Here is a 21,083-nt window from a genome sequence, read left to right as displayed (position 1 = left end):
GTCAAGCCTCACCAGCTGCACAGCTGGGTCCAACAAAGCACACCACAGCCCCCAAATTTTGTCTCAGCAAAGACAATATTGGAGCTCATCTCATTTTCCAGCTCTCCCAAGAAAAGAAACTGTTGTTGTTCCCTTAAGACATCTCTTTCCTGTTCACTGTCAGGAAGATTTCCCTGATACTTTGCCAAAAATCAGATAACAAATGGCCCATGAAGTAAATAATACAACCAGGCCAGAAAGAAAAGAGGAAATGTCTAAAAGGAGAAAAGGGACAAATGAGTCCCTTTTGAGCTGCAAAGAATGCATTGAGTTTGTGTCTGGTACATTTTGCTTCATTTCCAGTAATTCACACCCTGCAAGATTTCTAGAAACAAATAGATCAAGCATTTACCAAAAAAAACACTCTAGCTGAGCCACTGCAGCCAATAAAAAAGTGGATCCAAGCAAGCAGGCAGAAAAACACAAGATTTCTAACAGTTTTGACAGCCAAAACTGATTGTCACTGGGCCAACACAAAGAATTTTCCCACTTCTGATTTTGAATGACAAGAGCAAACAGGATCATTTCTTCTGTCCCTGAACTCTCTGTCAGTAGGATTCCTCCCCCCACTGCAAACCTCAGCCAGCACCTTGGGTCAAGCTCCGTATTTCCTTTTAGGAGCTGAGCAGTGCTTAGTGCATGGCTGGAACTAACCAAGCATCCAAAGACAAGCCAGCTGAGGTTGTGAAAGCAGCGAACCTCTCAGCATCTCACCATGACGTCCCCCAGCAAGGAGACTATATCACCATTTTCAGGTGCTCCAGGAGAGACAGAACATATACTGCTGGCAGAGACCAGGCAGCCCAGGTACGATGCTGGAGAGGACTTTGGAGGAGCTCTGAAACAGAAAATCTAGTCAGAGTGAGAGTGGGAAAGACAATAGGGAGACAAAAAGAAAATGAAGAGTGGGTGAGAATTAAAAAAAAAAAAAAAAAAAAAAAAAAAACCTGCATAAAATTAATATATAAATGATAATAACAAAATAATGCTTATTCACAGCATCGTTATGAACAAGCAGTAGCTGCTTATGAGCAAAGTCTTCCCAGGACCATTTCCCACATCTACCTTTTCCATTAAGGCAGAGTAATTGTCTGTGGAGCACACGCTGTTCATGTGCATATGCCCAGTGACTGTGAAAATCAAAACTGTCTGTTACACAAATATTAGGAAATGACTCTCTAGATAAGCTGTGCATGTATTCGCAAGTAAAATATGCGGCCATACCAGTTTGTGCACACAAAACACACAATTTGTACGTGCAAATAGGAGCTCCAGGCAGGTTAATACTTTACAGGAGACCAAACTCTGAACCAGCAACGCAAATCCATAGGAACAGTCACTACGGCCACATCACCAAATAACAGCATAACCACCACCCCGAAAAAGCCACATTTAATTTCTATTTGAGTTGGTTTCACAAACCTTCCTCGATTCTCTCATCCGTGAGTAGATCTCAGACAAGAAGTCTCTTATCCTGACCATCAAATGCATAGCATGGGAAGCTCAGGTTTTATTAAGCCCTATAAACTATCACATTTCTACCCCCTTCTGACAGAAGTCACTTAGAAAGTTAAAAACTGTATCAGTAGCAGAGAGTTATTTCCCTAATGAGGTTTTCATGTAATTGGCATTTTCTTGTGATTTTGGCGTAAAGAAAAAGACTCGGTTTCTCACATATATATGCAAACTTTGGGTCATAAATACCAGCTGATTACCCGTGGTATTCTTCTACAGCACAAGCTGACAGTAAATAATAGCAAGCTTTCTAGTTGTTGTGAACAGACATTATAGCTTATTAAATCAGTCCACTGTTAGCTCAGCAATTCTCTGTTTCTATACAGTGATTTTTTTCTGATTAACAATGTCCATATCAGTCTCCTGGGCATGGTTCGTACCAAGAAGACATGCTAGAAAATTGCATTTGGCCTCTGCTTTTCCATCTCTTCTCAGGTTTTGTTTTCTCTTAAGTTTAAGAAGTTTTTGATTAAAGAAATTATTTCCGTTCTTTGGGAGGTTGAATCAAAAGTCACTAAAATCTCTGAAAGTCTTTTAATTAATGTACTGGGGCTTTACATTAGACTTTCAATTAGAAATAGTAAGCACAGGAGCATAAAGAAACAAAAGTTAAGGGGCGGGTGGGCAGGAGGTGGAAGTGTTTCGTGAACATTTACAAACCTCTAAGGTTTCATTTGGCTTTGTGTTAACTTTGGGTCAAAGGTTTGGGTCAGCTTTTATTCTCCTTGGTCCCCATTCACCCAGATCTTCTTTTCCAGAGCGTGAATCCTGACAGATGCCCTGTGAAGAGAGAAAAATCAGTCTGAAAAGCTGGACTCAAGCTAAATGACAGGGCACCTATTTTGCAGTTTGTTTTCATGCTGCAGTGCCTGCAATTCCCTCAGCCAAATCAGCACTGTGTTTGAGTGTATCCTGCTGATATTTTAGCAAAATGTAATAAGAGTCCATATGACAATTAGTGCTGCTGCTTGACACCTTCTGCATACCACCTCAATGGTGAAAAATGGCAAAGCTGAGCCTTAGGATGGTGCCACTGCCAAGACAAGACAGCTGTGGTTGCCATCATAAAACTACTCAGGGACAGTATTTTGCAGAGCAGAGGTGAAAGGGAAAGCCTGCCCCAGGGAAATGGATGGTTTGTCCTCCAAAAGTGGCAGAGCTCCAGGGTGGCACAGCCACCATTCCTCCAGCCTTGGCTTCATGGTGACAGGATGGGGCTGAGGCAGTGAGAAATGGGCTTTGGCATTCAGGACTAAGTGATACAAACGATGCGAGTCTGTAAGGAGAGATAGTATCTTCACGTTAATTTGTTATTATTATTATTATTTAATTTTCAGTTGATATAGTGGGGAAATCAGAGCAGCTTCTGGCATGTCTTCTAGCTAACTTCAAAGGTACGTACAAGGGGAAAACAATTACTGAATTTAACTAAATTATGCTAATCAATTGGACAATTTGAGGGAAAATAAAAAGGTATCAGGAACCTGGGAGGAAAGAAGGATGTTTGCAAGCAGAGATGATGAAGTGTGTAGCCTGGGGGCACAGCAGGAGGAACAGGTGTCGCTCAGCCCTCGAGCAGGAACTGCATGAACAACTCATCTCCCTCTGCTTCATCCCCAGCTCCCTGCCTCTGCCTTATGCCCCCATCCATCCCTGCCTCAGGAGCACCAGCAGGGCCTTTGCAGGTCTCTCTAACCCTGGCTGAGAGCTGGATTAATACCAAGCACCTTCTGCACCACTTTATGCAAGCCTTCCACATGGGGCAGGCATGTTACTCACACTTCTGCTTGATGGAGACTTCCTTCTTGCCACGGGACAAGCCAGCTGGGTGCTTGGCAGGATGAGTGCAGTCCCACAGCCTCGACTCAGAGGCGTTCCCACTTTGGCACAGGGTCAGGAATGTGGCCACAGAAGAACAGAGACCAAAGCAGGTTCCCGACCTCCTTCGGCAGCAGGGAACACGGGGGAGCAGGTCACAACCATGCAACCTGCATGGGCAGGGCGCTGAGCAGCGAACGGGCTTGTTCCTCCCAGTCAACTTTTCCACTCTTCCAGCTTTAACCTTTCCTCCCTCTTTTTCTCCATTCTTGACACGCAGACCCAGAGGATTTTTTTTTTCCCTCTTCCATTTGTCAATAACACACTGTGTTTATGCGAAACAACATCACTCGCCATGGTTTTGAAATCAGCTCGGGGCATAATCGCTGTCTCGTGACACCTATTTTGGAGGCTGCATTTAGGAAACTTTTTCATCCATGAATATTTGAAGATTACTATATTCAAGTCACTTTCAAACATGAAATGCTTTTGCATCTCAGAGGAATTACACTGTAGTACTATAATCCTTTATATTAATCATTTCCTTTTCTGATTTAAATTCAGACTATGGATTTATACTTTTACTTCTCATCGATAAACAGCACTTTTCACATTAGCATGCCCTCAATGATGTTGACTGTGAACAACAGAAAGTAGCTGTACCTTTTATGTCAGGACTTGAAAAAAATATTTCCCAGGTGTTCTTTCCACTTTTATATAATTTTTAAACTCTCAATATTCTCTAAAGTTTCACCTTCTACAGAACCTTCTAAATTTTTCAGGACTTACTCTTTTCAGACACCCAAGTGATGTTCTTGTGGAGTTGATGATGACTCCATGGGTCAAGGCAGCCCCAAACACCTGGCAACTTTTTCTCCCTCGAGAGTATTTATACGAGAATTATGAAGCCCTAATTCAAACAGAGGGACTGGATGCTTTTCACTGCACACATAAAAGTAGCTCCATTGTAACCAACTAGTAAGATGAGATAATTTAAAGCAAATATTTCCTTTGTCCCATACAAATAATAATATTTTCAATGTTCATGTTCAAGTGGCTAAACAACAAAAATATAATTTTTTTTTCTGTAATAAAAAGTTATGTTCTTAGAGTAAACAGCAACAAATCAGGCTGCTGGAAAATTGCTTGCTGGCAAAGGGTGCAGTGGAGCTGCTGGGGAGTTTTAGCCATGAGTCAGGAATACACGGGGCAACCTGGGGAACTCTCTTTGGAAAAATTAAAAGTTCTCCTGAGAAGAATGCATGTTATTGCTACTGATTGACTCCAAACAAGAAAAACAGCTACAATTTTACCAAACATGTTCTCTTGGACCCCATTCATGCTTGGGAAGGTGCATTTCCCTTGTTGCTGCCACATTCACCCCCATGATGTGTTGAACCCAAGAGGTTTGTCTGCGTTGTGGTGCTAGATTGCTCCTTATACCCGCTCTGAAAGCAAAAAATGGCACTGCAGCAAACTGCAAGACAGTTTAAGGCCCATTTTCACAGCTCTAATGAGATATTTTCCCATCAGTGAAAATCAGGGAAGGAGGATTCAACTCTTCCTTTGTCTGAGAATCAATTCTTTTACATCCCATAGACACAGTTGCTCAGGGTACACTCAGAAGACCTTAGTATGTTCTCAGCTCAGTTCCTGAGCATGCTTACCTTTAAAAAAATGAACTGCTTTTGGTGCCATTTGTGCCTGATTTTTAAAAAGATTTTTTTTCCAATTATTTTTTTATTTTCCAATTAAATAAACACATACCTATATGTATTCCCACACGTCCTCGGAGGTTTGGGGGAATCACAGGTAAATGGCTCTTGATGAAACACAAGCACCGTGTACGGGTGCAGGATTTCAGAGCCAGCTTTCCGGGATTAGATGTCCCTGGCTAACCTCAGCTGTTCGGCATTATTTTGGAACTTGGCCTAGCAGGTGAGGGGGAACCACCAGGAGGAGAACAAAAGAGTTTCTCTCCCTTCTGCCCTTGCCTCCTCCCTTCTCGGCCTTGGGCAAATATGGTTTTAATTCAGAAATACAAATGTCTTCTTCAAGTCACACCAGGGAAGAAGGAGGGGGAAAGGACAGCTGAAAAAAAAATCAATTAGATTATAATTTATCAGGCATTTTTACTGTGAAATTGAACTGGAAAGTCTTAACATCTGCAGAGATGAGCAAGTGAGTGAGCTGGAGAAGGGCTGGGGGTGCTGGAGCTCACCAGCAACGTAAAGTACTTCTCTGCTACTCTAAACCAGCCTCTAATTTTTGGTTTTCTTCAAGGCCAGTTTTTTTTTTTTTTTTTTTTTTTCCCTGATATAAAGAAACCTGTGATCCAACATAGCCAGGAGTCTAGGGACAGTTCTTGGTGTGCTTTGAACAAAGGGTGGCACTGAAAGCTGCTTGTGACTGTTAAGTGGTTAAGAGCCATTTTTTCCCTACGTTATCCCCCACCTTGTGCTTTTGGAAATCTCCAGGCTGGGAGCTATTTTTGTTTCCTGCAGGTTATGACAGCCACAAAGCCAAGGCTGCGTACGTGCTACAGCTCTGACAGCAGATGTGAATAACAGAAAAACGCTCCGAACACAAGAAGCCACTCGGCGCGCTCGCTGTACTTTCCTAATGTATGTGACATTGACATAATGCGCCCCGAGGCATTTTGGATCAGACAGCGTTTTCCTGTTCCACGTGCTGGTTTTATGAACAGCAATCAAGTTGTGAAACACATGTAGGCAGCGTGTGTGGCAGGCGGCCTCCTGTCCCACGCACCCGCAGGACGCAGAGCCACAGTGAAGGCACTGCTCCTGGCCTGAGTCCTTTTGGCCATCACAGGACATGGCTTCGGGTCCCCAGCAGGGCTTGTGGTGGGGCTACTGGGATGCTGCTGCAGGGTGATGGTGTTACCATGTCATTTTATCTGTCTGTGCAACACAGCAGCTAAAAACTGCTTTTGTGATGCACAGATACACAACCAGGTACGTTGTGGTAGGGCCGACCCGTGAGTTGGGTTTGTTCCTCATCACTACGCAAAATTTTAAACTTATTTCCCAAGCACATAGGTTGGATTGGAGCATCGCAACTCGGCAGAGACCAGCACAAGCCTCTCTTTCCTAGGCTGTGAGGCAGCATCCCATCAGTCTGCCCCAGGTCTGGGAGCTGTGGTAGTGAATCACCAGCACAGACAACCACATCTCTCCCTCCACACCCCCGTCGTTCAGGAGGAAACATCAATTTCTATATGGACAGGAAGCAGGACTAATCCCTTTGTGATTTCCTCCTCTAACCCCATTTCCCTGACACCCCATTCCAGCTTTCATCCTCCTATCTGGGCTATTTAGTCTAGAGCAGGGAAGGCGGAGAGGAGACATAATAACAGTCTTCAATTATGTAAAAGGCTTCTGCAAAGAGGGAGGCAATAAATTGTGGTCCACATCCACGGGGAAAGCACAAAAAGTAATGGGCTCAAACGCAACAGGGGAGACTTAAGTTCAGCACTATAAAAACTTCCCTGCTACAAGGATCATTGGGCACTAGAGATCACTTGGGGAGGCTGGGGGCTCGCTGCTGCTGGCAGGGTTAGAGAAACACATTAAACAAACAAGTGTCAGGAATAGTTTGTGTAGGGTCAGATGAGATGGTCTCCTCGGGTCTCTTGCAGCCCTGTTTCTTTCGTGCTGCACTGATAACAGTCCCAGCTTTGTTCCATGGAGGCTGTCCACAGCAGAGCCACGAAGATATCCATCACACAGGGTTGAGCGAGTGCCCCACCATGGCCTGCAGCTGGCATGCCTGTGTGTCAGGCTCCTTCCCTCATGGTCTCCTATGCCATAGTCTACTGGTAGAGCCTGGTCTTGCACAGCCCTTCCAAGAAGCAGCATCCTCCAAGATGCTCTAGTCTGATAGGCACTTCTTGCCAAATCAAGCTAAAACCAGGACGGATCACATGTTTACTCAAGGATATCCTTAAGTGCTTTGCTGGACTGGGGCCTTATCCAGCTACATTTCAGGCTCTGGAAGGTCAGTAGGGATTGATTAACCTCTCTGCATGACCTGGGGGCTGGACGTCTACATCTGTCAAAATGGAGACATTTTACTGAAGATAATTCTTCTCTGTTTCAGATGTCTTAGGCAGTTAAGCTGGCCAATAACACCAAAATCAGAGAACAGCCACCACTTTCTAATCAGCAAAAAAGATGCAGATGAATCTTAACAGATTTAATTTATATCATTACTGCTGATGAAGTTGGTAACCTTTAGCAAGGAGACATGGATCAATAGCTATTAGAGAAGAAGCAGCTGCAGATATCTAAATGGGCATGGACTAGGAAGTGAGGTGTAAAAGGTAATAGCAGAATATTTAAACCAGATGAAAGCTATAAGGTAGGTTAGTGACCTTGAAAGAACCAGATAAGTAAAAAAGTAGAGAAGGGCAACAATGATTTATATACTTGCCCTGCGCAAATATTACAATGCTTATTGAAGGGTGTAGTAAATTACGAACAAAGTAGAGCTTTATTAGATTAATGGCAAGGGAATTTATACAGGAAGGTTTGCTTCTTTGGAAAGTAGGTAAGAGAAACAAGTTTTATATTAACTCTTTTGTTTCTAGGCTTGAACATATTTTTTTAAATATATATATATATATATATATATATATTTTTTTTTTTTTTTTTTTTTTGCCATGGAATAACCTGATTTTTACTTGGTCACTGCAGATCTGTTTCCAGATCCTTGTGACACTGATAAAGCTCAATGCATGGAAAAAGCAATGGACACCAGGAAAGGGTACCCATGGAGGTGGAGGTACTAAGTGATAAAATCTGGTAGCTCACCAAAGACTTGTTTCTGCCACTGTGGAAACAAGGGAGTTTGGGGGTTATTCAGGAGGTTCACTTTAACTCCCAAACCTTTATCATGATCACTCTGGTGTTGTCCAGACCCACCTTGGTCTCAGATCACAAAGTGCTGGTGTCTAAAACAGATAACAGAAGACAACCACTTCATATAAATTTTAAATCTAACAAGGCAGGGCAAAGCTTGGTAGAAGAGCAAAGGGCCACAGCAAGGTCACACCAAAATGGGCAGGGTCCCTGAATCTCATTTCTCCCTCTGATGCCACATCTAGGGAGAAGTGAATGAAACCTATGTGTACAAAACCAAACTTCTTGAATTGGCTTAAAGAATTATATTAAGGAAAAATAAAAAGAAGAATTAAAGTGCACTCTAGAGAGTTTTTAATATTCGTAGTTCTGTATGTAAAACACATAATTAATCTCAGCCTCTTTATATCAGTGGAAAGTACAAACCGTCCAGCACTCATAGTTGCATATAGAAACATATTTATAATCACACTAAGTCGCCGCAGTGACTTTCACAACTTGTTTGACCACTGTCATCTAGAAAACAGCTAACTCTACAAGGAGGGCACCGGGGCACAGTCTGACCCCGTTAATCAGGGCATGGTCATCTGCATTACTGGGATACACACCCCAGCCTGCTGAGCATTAGGGGCCATGATTGCCTTTTGCTGCAGGAGTGACTGGTGATGCCCTCCTCCAGCCCTGAGACTGCATTTAGTGAAATCGGTGGCCAAATCCTTACTGTTGTCATCAGGGTCAGGCCTGAGGAGCTGGCACTACACTGTGTGCTGCTCATTATTCTCACCTCACCATGCACAGGTGACCCAAAAACCTGATCCACAGCCCAGCGAGCCCCTTTTGGGCTTCACTATGCTCTGGATCAAGCCCCAGGAGAACAATTAGAATCAACGAGCTCAAATAAAAATGAATTATTGCGAGCATATTTCTAACCATTTTTATTTGTTCCTCTTTGCTCCCTGTAAGAGCCCTCACCCAGGCGTGATGCAGCCAAAGGAAGTCTTAGCTAAAAGAGGATTGTGGGTTAATACTCATACTCAAAAGATCTGCTTACAGGGGAAAAATACGATAGCTAAGAAAAAAATATTCAACAGCAACACCACCTGCAGAGAACTATTTTTTCAGGTAGGATAGTGCAGATACAGCTATTATGGAAACATGAACCATCAGCTCCTTTACATAATTCTGTTTTTCCTTCCTTGACTTGAAAAAGTGGAATATACTAATAATCCACTCTAATTCATCTCCCCTGAAGTTTTGTTTGAGCAAACTCATTCTGCTTGAACTCCATAATTCCTATGTAATTATTTTCAGTTATGTTCTCTTTAAGTCTCCACAGGCTTCTAATGAATTTAAGAAAACATATGGTCTCTTGGAATTACCTGCTGTAGTTTCCCTACTGGTGTAAGCTTGAATTTAGCTGGTGGCTAAGCTCATTTTCAAAAGTCATTATTAAAACTCTCTGCAGTCCATGGTTGTGATATGGACAAGAAGTTTTCCCCCCATGTACTCCCATGTCTCATCCTAAACCATTCTGGGCTCTAGTATGTAAAGACTGGAGTATTTCAACTCTTTATTATTTTATTTTTTCCTGAAAGAAGGAATGGATAAATATATATTTATTGGAACCCAGCAGCCACAGTTACTCCTTAAAACCATGCCCTACTATGTGCCTGTGCAGGGAAGGTGATCCCATGGGACGTGGGCTGGACAACTTGAATTAATTTGAGGAACTGAAAGCTAGGATGGAGCCCACTACTTCCATTCAGCAGTGACACTGCTTGAAAATGTGCTCTTTTGCCATGAGAAAAGGCAAAAACAGAGGCACGAGAAAAAGGAGGACAACTTCTTTCACCCCACTCTCCCTCCTTCCCCTGCTGCACCTCCATGAGAACTGGGAAGTCCCTCACACCTGCAAGGTCTGCCAGTGGCCTCATTTCCTCTCTCCTCCACATCCTCCCACAGAAATGGCTCTCTCTGTTCCACAGAAGTAACTCAACAAACTTTTCAATGAAATATTTCAAGATCATCTGTATATGAAAGCCAGGGATTTGTTTTCCTAAGGAATTTGCATTTTCTGAACATTGTAGTAAACTATTTTTAAAGGAAATTTGTAATTCTTTGGGAAATCTATGCCCTTACAATCTCATCTTCCCTGCAAGCAAGCCACATCCAGATGTATTTATTGGAAGTTCAACGTTTGTATTTATTTTCTGACTTATACAGTAATTAAAACAAAACAAAACATCTCAAATGTTAAGATAGACTAAAACATTTTGGTCTGATGGTGCAAAAAAAGTGTCATGATTGCAAAACAGTGAAATACCTAAATAAGAAATTGAAAAACTTTGATATAAACTATAATTTGATATAAATTATAAAGCACTGATATAAAAAAAAAAAAAAAAAAAAAAAAAACAAGTAATTTGAACTCATCACAATGAAATACAATAGTCAATACCACCTTAACATGAAACATTAAAAATGTCAAAGTAACACCTGTCTGTGAAATGCTTGATTGTTATGAAATTGTTTCCTACAGAAAATGGTCCCACAGAACTTTTTAACTCTATTTAATCAGGGCAGAAATCAAAGAAGAAGATTCTCATTTCCTTTTCTAAATGAAAAATGTCCATTTCATGAGGGAAAGGTCAGCTGTTCAACAGAGTGCTGGTGCACTTTAAAAAGCTTGAAATCTGCGCCTGGACTTCCTCACATCCTCAATATTCCCCTCCCTCAGCCCGGCTGGGAATTGCTGTTTAATACTACATTTCTTGTTCTTTGTACCTCCATTACTCTGCTAGCTGCATCTTTCTTAAAAAAATATTCCTGTAGCATTTGTTGCATTATATATAATAAATACTGCTTTATGTCACAATTCCAGCTAGACAGCTATAGTTGTATTAAATATATACTGTGACAAGTCTAATAAATAGCCATCCAACCACATTACAAATAATCTCAAAGTCAGTCCAATGAAAATTGCAATAAATTCGGGTTTGCCTGAACATCTGTATAAATACCAGTAATAAGACAGATCAGAAAGGCCAACTGGACTAAATAAGTTTGATTTTGGAAAAAATCTATAGGCAATAATACTTCATTCTCCTTAGTGGGGAGAAGTATTCAGCAAAGAATATAACATGAGCAAAGGGAGAGGTTCCTGAACATACTGCAGTTTATTTAGATGAGAAAAATGAGGTATGCAAAGCAGGACGTGTTTAACTAAATATCTATGGAAGTTGCACAATCTTTGCATGCATTAGAAGAGGAATCACTTTGTCTATTAACAGGCTCCTATTGCCAACAACATTACCAGTAGCTGCAAACATCTACTGAATGAGGCAGACAGATACATTTTTTTTTTCCTGGGTGGGAACTGCAGCCCAGTATTGTCTGCCAAATCTTTTGGAAAATATTCCAAGTATTTGGCTGACTATTCACTAGCCTTATCAATACCGCCACATCAGCACTTCTTCACCTACCAACCACTTTTTACTGCTTTAGACTGACAGAAACCAAGAGCACTTCATGCAGCCCCAGCAGGAAGAGGAGGACTGTCCCCACCTTGCATGCTGTGACTGCTGAGCCTCAACAAGTGCCATCTGCACCCTGCTATGTAGCTTAAGGAGGTAGGTTGTTCATCTGTGTTTTACTACATAGAAAACAATTTGCATTCCCACTGCTCAGGTTTAGACAGCTTTAAGATCCTCCCTGGATTTGCTTTCCCATTAACAAAAAGGCCATTCCCTGTGAGCTGTAATGACAATACTCAACGCAGTTCTGTGTTTATTCTCTTCTGCTTAGATTAGATTCTTTTAGTTTTAGATTTGTTTTAGTTTGTTTAGGAAAAAAATATATTCTGTTCATAGGAAGCTTTTAGTATCACTCCTGGTTCCCTAACTGTCTCCTCCTGGAGCCCTGGGATCAGGAGATAATGCTACCAGTTTCCCCCCATGTCAGTCCACTCAGAAAAAAGACAAGTTACACAATAGCTCTACTGTTGCACAAAGCATGTTCATAAGCATCTGCATAATCCAACATTTTCCACAGGGTGAGACTAATGGGTCATGTAGTCCACATCAGTTCTGGTAAAGACTGTAGGGGCATGGTTAAAATAGGAGAAACAGGAAATACTTCTTCCCCATTCACCATCACCCATCATTGATTCACACTGAAGGTATTCAATAGGAACTGAAACCTTGGGCAGAGCACTGCTAATGGGAAAACAGCAACTTTCCAGGAGCCCATAGACCACGGCAGTAGAATGAACCATACATGCTTACGTGGAGAGCGCAATAACACAATTACCTTGTGTTCTGTTCCTTGGAACAGCACTACACAGTGAGTTTGAAATCCTCATCAGCTGCGTCATTTGAGCTTCCCAGGAGGTGACATATCTGCAAGAGAAGAGACCAAAGCTGTTTGCCCTGATAGGTAATTCCATTGTTCCTTCCTTCTCTCCATGGCTGCCCAGCCTTAGGCTGCCCCACACATCTCTCCATGGGATGCAACATTTGCTTGTATTTGACAATGTCTTTCTCCTCTGTGAGTGTCTGGGCATGGAAGGAGCAGCCTTGGACTTCCTCAGGTTTTACATGGTGGCATCAAAATCAACAGAGCACTGAAGGGTTCTCAGCAAAAAGGGGGACCAGCAGATTTTAGGCAGAAAAAGTGGGGACAGAAGACCATTTTTTTCCACTGATTGCTTTATAGCAATATCTTAGTAAAAGTTAAGTATAGATATAGGGAAGTACAAACCTCAATTAATAAGTCAGAGCCTGCATGCATCTAATTATCTTTACACACCCTATTGGCCCTAACTTAAAAATTTTAGTCCTAGTACCAATACTCAAGTTTGCCTGGAAAGCCTCAAACCAATGATCACCAGTGAAGTTACTTGTCAGGCTCTCAGGCTCAAACAGTCCATGTTGTTCTGTCTGTTATCAGAGTTTATTTTTTGGACATTTAGACTCCAGAGGCTTCCTGCTGCAGAGCAGTAAGGCAACAAGGAGGATCCACTGCTTTGTGGCAAAACACTTCAAGAGAGGGAATCTTCTCAGTGATTTCACTGTCTGTCTGTCACCACATGACATGTTGCAAAGGTTAATTTGTTTTGAAATTCCCATTTTTAATTTGCATTACTGATCAATCTAGTAATTATAAATGTTAATCTATTCTTCAGTGGACTAAAATTCAGATACTGAGACTGCTGCAATAAATAAGAATTCCATCACTTGCTGCTATTTATTAAGAATTGAGCAATACTGAGAACCCACTGAGTCAGAACAGTGAAATAAGCGTGCTTTCAAAACACACCCTTAATTAGTTTCAAAGCAGGATGGACCTATTTATATCACTTTGATTTAAATCAGTTTAGTTAATTGTGATTTAAATCAGAACCAAGAAATCTGAATTCAGATAAGTTCAATTTGTACTGCATTTGTGCCTTTTAACAGATATTCAGAAGAAAGAGTTATTCTCAAAGACTCACAATGAACAGAAATGCTTAATTGCAAACAAGGGTAGCTTTGATATTATAGTTAACACTTGTTTTTGTTAACTAAGAGAACACATTAAGACTATATGTACATCAATATGTACATCTGCATTTATTTTGTCTTGATTTTTACATTTGTTTTGGGAGAAAATAGGACATGACATTTTTAGTCATCCAATTACCTTTTTAAAGTGCTTTGTGTCATGCTGCTTCTAAACAGAAGTATACAGAGAACTCTTTAAAAAGACCTAAATTGTGTCATGAACATTTTAGGAAATATTATTTTAAAAAATAATTACTTTTCAAGGTAATTGATGTACCTAAGAGTAGAAATAGCATCAGCAATTAACCATCTGAGCTTTTTTTTTTTTTTTTACGTGTTTCCATGTTCTCTAAGATCAGAATTGATCGATCTCAGACTCCCACACACTCTTTGTACTCATAAGATGGAAGAGGGTAAACAAAATTTCCTGTTTTTTCAACTCCTAGTTGTTTTCACAACTTGCAATATTCTCGTCATTACCTGATGGAAAAAGAATAAAATAAAAAGAAAATGTTCCTTTTGCACCTGCAAAAGAGGCTACATCTGTCAAAAGCTAGTTTATTACTCAAGAAGCTCCAATTCCAGGTGTCTAGCTAGTAATTTCCCCAGTTTAGTGATTTGACATTCTTCAGAATTTTGGCAGTGAGTATACACTCTCAACGGTTATTTTTATGGAAGGGTTTATTAACATGAAAAAAATAATTTTATTTTAGTCATTTATAATGAGTTTAGGCTGCCATCATTCCAGAATACGTCTTAAATTTTAATTTTAAGAAGAGAAGTATATTAATTTAAAAATTAAACGATGAAATGATGCATGTTGTAAAAATACACAAAGGTCATCACTAAAGAGCAACTGACAGAAGGACAAGAACCAGAATGGATTAATTCACATCTGTTTTAGAAGGAAACCCCACAGAAACACTCCAGATTCCAATTTAGATTTATTTATTTTGTCCAGAGGATTTCCCTCCACCCTCAGATGAGAAATGAGCCCATCATGATCTGAGGCATCATTTCCTTCATCAGAAAGGTTTGCTGCTCTACAAACATAGAGCACAGACTCATCTTACATTGACTTTTTTTAATTGCTTCTTATCCCACAGTACCTTGTTTCAGCCTTGGGGATGCCAGCAGGACATTTGGTCCTTAGCCCTAGAAAAGGACTAGTTCCTCAGGAGAGTAAGAATTTGAAACCATTTTAATTCAATAAACCAGTTTTTGCCCAGTTTTGAGCAGAGGAATATGCATGTCAGAGCTGAAGAATGCTAGGACCAGGGAGGAACAGACCTGCGATGGAGCAGGACACAAAACATCCAGCTAATATTTCTATGAGGCCCTGGAGAAGTACTTCCCAAACAAGCAAAAACTTGAATAAAAAAATAAATAAACTTGATAAATAAATAGAAAGCTTTACAAAAGGGTAAAACATTTATGTAGAATAAAATATTTGCTTATTCCATCCTCCAGAACAGACACAGACCAAAACATTGTACTCCAAAAGCAGTAATTGAAAAGCTGTCACCATACTGCAGCTAAAGACATACACCCATGCCTTCCCCTCAGCAACATATTTTTTTCAGATGAAAACCACCACAGTTTACAGCCCATCTCTGCAAGTCTCAGGCTACCCAGAAATGACAACTTAAATGTGCAGATTGGACAAAAAGTGATCAGCAAATATCTCAGTCATGTCTTTGGTGAGATGCAAGGTAAAGGGTTCATACAAGACCAATGAAATACTTTAAAACCTTATAGAGTAGCTGCAGGTGTTATGTCTGCTAAGTTATCAGGTCTGCAAAGCTTGCATAGGGGAATCATTGAATAATTTTGCAAAGGAGGCTCTTGACACACAGATGTCATTTCTAATGTTTTAGGAAACATAGGAAATTCCAGCAACCATTGAATCAAGTCTGAATGCCTTTCTGAAAGATGTGCATTAGTCAAATATAAACCATTCAGTAAATATATGGAAAAAGTAATGCCCTGGAAGAAATAAACAAGCGATATATACCGCATCAGACTAAACAAGCTAGCTGTTCTTTCTTGGCCATGCACTACCTTTTAAAACATTGGAAAATGATCATAAAGAAAAGTTTGAAAAATAAAATAAAATGGAAATAAATGGTTTGTTTTTCCTACCACTCATATCCTCTGACTGTGCACTGAACCAGTGCACAGCAGCCTAGAGCCTGACATACCATCTTGCTTTAATCTCTTCCTGTTGACAATAAAAAATGTTATACAAATGTTATACAGAAGATATGCAATATCTGGTCATCAGGAAATCACCTCCCTGTATGAGGATTCTTTGTCTGTGCAAAGCTAAAGCCAAGGAAAAGAGCCTGCCCCTCCCCAGGCAGCACGCACTGAGCCAGGCAGGGATGCCTGAAGAACCACTGTGCTCCTGGATCCTCACATTTGGGACAAGCTTGGCATGCTCCAAAACAGCCAGTACTCAACTGACAATGAATGAGGTACATCTCATTCCCACCTGAACCTGAACTCAGGTCAGTTCTCCTGACGACTGTGTTGTTAAAAATCAGCTGGGTGTAGGAACTAATCAAGATGCCTATGCTAGTTGGATGCTTCACCTCCTGCGTGGGGAAGGAAAATGAAGAGAGGAAAAATTAGCTGACAGCAAGAAAATTGAGAAGCAGTAACTCATACAGAATTGGCCCAGAAATAACCTGATTCCAAACTCCTTTATTTGTTCCTGGACTGGGTTCATTCTGACCAGATAAACTCCTCCTCAGTACAATACACGGCTTTGGACATTGCTGTAATGAAGTGATGGGTCACGCTGGTGCTGTTGCATGCAGGATTTATGAGAAGACATCGCCTGAAATTGGGGAATGGAGGGGGCAGATTTCAGTTGGGCTATGAAAACAAGTTTGTAAGGCAAGTTTAAACGTGTGGGATGAAATCAATCACATTAAGGTGCTCTGCATGGGTGTAGCTCCACTCACCTGAGAAGGATTCCAACATACCTCAGTACAGAATCTGATCAGTTAGGAATTAATCCATAGACCAGGTACATCTATTAACAGAAGCAGGCACACCTCCTACAGGTAATTCAGCATATTTCCTCTCCGTCCCTGAAAAGAAAATGTTCAGTGCAGGCACAAAAGCTGCCTACCCTGTCGATCACCTCTCCTCTCCCTGCTTGGCATGTTACTCACATTCTTCATTCAGCAACAGATGTGCATAGCTGGTCAAATACTCAAAGATGTTTGTCAAAGTTTTCCTAAGGCTTTTCATCTCCCTGCTTTCCTGTGCCCAAATATAAGTCACCTCTGCTGGCTTTTGAAGCAGATTAATTCAGAGCACAGCTACAGAACTGGCAGGTAATCTGTTAGCTGGAGCTTGAAGCGGAGGATTTTTCCCTAACAAGAACAGTTAAAGGGTGGGAAAGGTATTTCTGAATTAGCACATTTTAATCCAGGTAATATATTTCCTAGAGACATACCCCTCTATTGCAAATTCATGGGAAATTCTTTTATTGGACGTGATCTGAAAAGCCACAGGAGGTGGAGGAAAGCTAATCAAAACAGAGCGTATCTCAAAAGCACAAGGGGACAGTGAATTGTAGCCTCGAGTTTTGGGGCCCTGAAGCACACTGCACCTCAATATTCCATGGGGAAAGAGGGAAGAAAGATTTTACTAACATCACTTCTGCTCATCCCTAGCCTTAAGCAACTGGATAAAAAGGGTTTTGGTGGCCCAATCACCCAACTTTTGCTGCACAATGAAATGGGAAATGGATCATATCTGCAATATCTTGGAGTTTTCTGTAAAGATGAACTCCATAAAAATTTTTAACAACGAATCTCTCTCAATTATTATTTTTGTTTAATTTGAGCTGTCTCCTAGGAAACAGTTCACCTCTGTCAGCATAAAGGAGTAGGATGCCACATGTGGACAGGAACTCCTGATAACCTCCACCCCCAAAATGCTCATCCTGAAACAGAGGAGAGAAGGAAGCATGGGACCTCATTGCTGCTAGCAGTCAGTGGGACCCTGGCTCCTATTTTTGTTTCAAGAATCTTCATACTAAATTTATGCCCAAATTATGTCATGTAATATCAGGCCATGTAGATGCATGGGTTGTGAAGTGAGGTCAGGGCTTAATTTCACACATCGTGGCCCCAAGTCCCAAAACAATTTAAGGATGTTAAAAGCTTTCTTACCTCAATGAATGGGAACATTCATGTGCATGAATTCAGACAGGTAAGATCAGGATCTAACTGTACAGAAGCAAAATGATATAATGGAAGTTATTTACCATAAATACTTTTTTTTTCTTTTTCCTGTTAGAGATAAAAAACAACAAACAAACAAAAAAAAGAAATAGAAAAAACGGGAAGGGAAGTTTGAATTATAGCTATTTGATGGGTAACATTTGCAGAAGACAGGTTAATTCTTGTAATCCACTGATATCGTCAGCAAAGGACTAAGTCAAATATGTTTTTATTCATCTTGTATATCTATTAATACAATCCATTGCAATAGTTATTCAATATTTATGGCATGTGAGTTGTTGCGTATTTCATTCTCTTTTGAAAACTGGGGTAGTTGAAATAGAACAAATTCTTTTTATCTGACAGAGCTTTAATCTTTCACTCATCATGATTTACCTGAACCATGGTTTGAAAAAGTAAACAAATTATTTTTTTGCAAGGTAAGGAGTTCCCGAATTAGAATTCTATAGTCATGGTTCTCAGTTATGATACACCTGCCACTCCTTATAAATAATAAGCGTGTGAAGATTGTTTTTTTCACTGACTGCATTATTTTGAGGAAATAGCATCCACCCTGCTGAATAACATTTAAAATCACTAATACTGTAGCCAAAACAGTCACATTCCACCCTTTAGGAAGTAAAATAATCACTCGCAGCAGCCAGGAAAGACTGTCTACTCTACTTACAAGAATACACATAGTTTGTGGCTCTTCTCTCTTCACAACAAGACACACAAATCCATCCTGGCACCCTCTGGGTCCAAATATCCCAGAGTAAAACAAATGCCCTAAATCTTTAGAATATAACTGGTCCTGCACTCTGTTCTTTCATCATTTGACTCTCACTGAGATTTGTAACCTAATAGCTTGTTTTGCTTGGAAATAAAGATCCACCTGAAAGTTACCTTGGAGGAGAACATCTGCAAATATAGACCTTGAGAGAAAATCACCCACCTTCTTCTAGGTGCCAGACACCTCCAAGCTGTGGGCACAAGGCTGGCAACTACTGTGACTGAAAAACCTTGCTCCTTGACACTAGCTCCTGAATGGAGATGATCGTATATTTGTTAAGACTGGTTCCAGGTCAAGGATGAAAACAGAGATATTGAGAAGACATCAGGAAAGCCCAGGTAGAGCTAGCATGATCCACAATGCAAGTTTCAGAATCAGTTGGCATTTTAGATTTCACTTATTTCATATGGGACAATTCAAACGGAGATCTTATTACAACCTTAAAAACTGACAAGAGAAACAGGTGACAGCTCTTAGTGCTGCTGTACCATAATCCATGCTACCCCAAAATACCCTCTGAGGCAAGAAACTGAAAAACCCCATCATGGAAACAGCTCCATAAAACAGAAAAATAAAGTATAAACAGAAAAATAAAACCAGACGCCAATATGTACCCAAAGGAACTATTAAAAGCAAAATGTTTGTCAGTATAGGATGCTCCACTGCACACATCTGGTGCTCTCAGCAATACAGAACATTTCTTTAATTGCTACACCTGAGACCAAGAGCAAGAAATAAATCTAGGGGCTGATCTCAATGCATTCTGAGACAGGTGGAGATGAGTAGCAGCATGAGGATTTCATTGTCAATAACCAAGCAGTTATACATTACTGCATTAAACAGATATGTTCAGGATACAGCTATGGGTCTATAATTTGATGTCTGTTTTTCAGTTCCTTCTGGTGCAAGACTTTGTAGGGATAACTGTGATAAGCTTCTCATTTGGTGTATATCCTTCAAGATTTTTTGCACATTCCAAAATACCCGTATGCAATGTCCAGTGGAAAAGGTGATGGACTACAATTCAGAGCAGCTGCGCTGACTCCAAGCTGCTGCTTCCTCTCATGGGGTCATTGCATGTCACTGAACTTTTCTGTTCCTGTTTTATTTACTCAGACTGCAAGCACTGCTACAAGTTTAGGCAGCACCTTGGATCTTCAATGTCTCTAGGGCCCTTAGAAATGTGCTGCAAGTTAGTACCATCCGTTCAGAGTCACAGCCTCACCCCTTCTGAGCAATTGTGAAGCCAAAGTACTGATAGAAACAAAAGGATCAAAATATAGGCAACAAAGCAACAAAGGAGGCACCTACCACTCCTCTCACAGGTCGTACTTCTAAAGAAGAAAACGAGCTACTAGAGCTACTAGTCCTCTTACTCAACATCTATTGCCTTCACCTCTCAACAGGGTGATGAGAGGTTTCCTCAGTAGTTTAGTGAGTGGTTGGAGTCTATACAAAAGGTACTTCAGACACTACTGTTAAAATGTTCACATCCTTATTAGAAGTTATATATTTTGCTCTGAACCCAAGCCAAATACTCTGAAATGGACTATAATTTCTTTCAGGCCAACATCAAGGTTCACCTCTTCATAATGACTCAATTTGCTACAGCTTGTCCTTTCATGAGCAGTGGCACCATGTTTCCCCTTGCCAGACGCTATCATCTCCTACACATTTTCCGGCTCCATTTCATGTAGACCCCATTTTAACCCAAATTTTGAGTTCTCATCCCTGTCATTACCCATATCAACAATCGCCTCTCTTGAATTATGTCTGCCTTGGAGTATTCTTGTCCTCTGCAGAACTGAAAGTTTAGCCATCCATTGCATTACAGCACATTTAAGGTCTGGAAAAGATACCAGGTACACAACTCTCATTCTTCAGGTTGGTACTCAGATATGTGCTCAGAGCTAAGTATATTCTTATAGCTTACAAATACTAAGCACATGATTAAGAAGTATCCTTAAAACAGTCACTAGCTTTGAGCAAACATGAGGCAGTTCAAATAGTCTTTTCCATACAATTTGCCCTAGTTTGACACAATTTATTAAAAAGAAAAAACCCTTGATCTGAAAAGCGGAATGGATTTTTTCGTTATTATTATTTTTAAATGACAGAAAATTTTCCCAGGTATGATGGCCCATTGCTGTGATTAATCACAGTGCAGCCAGAGCAGAGGACTGTGTGGAGTGCTCAGCAATCAAAGCCATCAGTCCTGCCTGTTGTGATCAGATTGCAGTTTTTGGCAAGCGTGGGC

General features: G+C 40.7%; 1 long non-coding RNA gene across 4 annotated transcripts in view; it reads right to left on the bottom strand.

Annotated features, from left to right (window-relative positions):
* Window positions 1–21,083, bottom strand: part of LOC311441986 — a 63,489-nt gene that overhangs the window by 8,274 nt on the left and 34,132 nt on the right. For 2 of the 4 annotated variants that reach the window (XR_014696381.1, XR_014696384.1), the window contains 3 exons: window positions 12,561–12,649; window positions 2,215–2,334; window positions 754–877 (listed from right to left, as the gene is read on the bottom strand). This is a non-coding gene — a long non-coding RNA (uncharacterized lncRNA). Of the gene's footprint in view, window positions 1–753; window positions 892–2,214; window positions 2,335–12,560; window positions 12,650–17,982; window positions 18,040–21,083 lie in introns of all 4 variants that reach the window. The other 2 variants (XR_014696382.1, XR_014696383.1) reach the window with 2 other exon arrangements.

Source organism: Aythya ferina (genome assembly GCF_964211825.1).
Source record: "Aythya ferina genome assembly, chromosome: 10".
Classification (NCBI taxonomy): Eukaryota; Metazoa; Chordata; class Aves; order Anseriformes; family Anatidae; genus Aythya; species Aythya ferina.
The sequence above is the reverse complement of the archived record's forward strand: the minus strand, read 5'-3'. Positions and strand labels throughout refer to the sequence as shown.